This window comes from Coccinella septempunctata, chromosome 8 (genome assembly GCF_907165205.1).
Source record: "Coccinella septempunctata chromosome 8, icCocSept1.1, whole genome shotgun sequence".
In the NCBI taxonomy this organism is placed as follows: Eukaryota; Metazoa; Arthropoda; class Insecta; order Coleoptera; family Coccinellidae; genus Coccinella; species Coccinella septempunctata.
This window is the reverse complement of record NC_058196.1, coordinates 13885863-13887602: the sequence shown is the minus strand read 5'-3', so window position 1 is coordinate 13887602 and position 1740 is coordinate 13885863.

Below are 1740 nucleotides of genomic sequence, written 5' to 3'. Positions count from 1 at the left end.
GACTGTAGGAAACTGAAAGATCAAAAATCTAGTAAGTCATTGTTCGATTTGAATAAGTTCAGTATGTTTGCAACATTTCTAGTTGATTCTGGTGCATCTCACCATGTAGTGAATGTACAGAATATTTTGTTGAACTATCAGGCTTATAAAGAGCCGATATCTGTTGTTTTGGCATCGGAAACTGAAAGCACTATGTCAATGGGTCAGGGAACTCTTCCATTATTAGTACAGTTTGGAAAAAGTTCGCACATTGTACATCTAGCTAATGTTCAGTATGTCCCCGAAGTAAGGGATAATATTCTCAGTGTCCGTGCATTTAATATTCAGTTTGGGACAAGTCTTGTGCTAAATGCTAATAATGGATTTATTTTATCTAGAAAATTAAGAAGAAAGATCTCCCTGCTCTTTGTATCGGATGGCGTTTATCGAATTTCAGCAAGAGTCAATCCTGGTGATACAAGTAGTATCAACAAAATTAATGAAAATAAAGTAGAAAGTATAAATAAACAGTTAAGTTCGAAAGATAATTCTAGTTTTAAAATGAAACTCTCAGTTATCAAATCCAATAAGAAAGTCAATAATAGTAGAAGAGAAACACGAAAATTACGTAAAAGATTTACTCGTAATCAGTTAAAAATGTTGGCTCAGGAAGGTAGTATGTGGCATCGTAGAATGGGTCATATATCATCTTCTTACTTAGGAAAATTACCTAATGTTGTTCAAGGAGTTAAAGAACTCACGTATAATCTCAGTACTGGTAATTGTACGATTTGTTCTAAAGCAAAAATGACCAGAAAAACATGTGCAAAAGAAAGAGATCGAGCCACTAGAGCTTGTGAAATTCTTCATTCAGATCTATTAACTGTCAATCCGCCAACACATTACACTAAGAAAAAGTATATTTTAATTGTTCTAGATGATTATTCAAGATATGCACAAATTTTCCTGATGAAACAAAAGTCTGAAACTTTCAAGTTTTTGAAGTCTGCTTTGAACTATCTTCAGTCATTATTTCCTAGTCCTGGTCAATTCAGAAAATTACGTTGTGATAATGGAACAGAGTTCATCAGCGAATCTTGTCAACAAGTTCTCGATCAGTTTGGTATTCAAATTCAGTTAGCAGAACCTTATCAACATGAGCATAATGGAACTGCTGAAAGGTTCAATAGAACACTCCAAGAAAGGGCTAGAGCCTTGTTATTTGAATCAGGCTTTCCAAATACTTTCTGGGGTTTTGCATTTTCGACTGCTTGCTATCTATACAATCGTACGCCTCATTCATCATTAGACTTTTTGACTCCATATGAAAAACTCTATGGAAAACAAGCCGATCTGCAAAATATAAGAATTTTCGGTTCACAGGCAGAAGTTAGAAATGAAAATGTTCCAAAAGGTAGAAAGTTGAATGCAAGATCTAGCACAATGTATTTAATAGGATATACCGATACTGGCTATTTGTTGTATGATCCCAAAACATGTAAGACTATTACATCTTGTAATGTTCTAATAAATGAAGAGTTGACATACAAGTCATATGAATCAAAGTTATCAGTCCCAAGTGATGAATTAACAGTTTCGTCTGAATCTGTTGAGTCCAGTGAGAACGTTTCTGTTACGCCCTCTGTAGGCAATTCTGTTGCGTCCATTACGGACATATCTGTTGTGCCACCTACTGGCAATTCTGTTGTATCAGTTGCAAACAATCCTGTTGAAATGAAATCAGTTGAACAAAACTCTGAT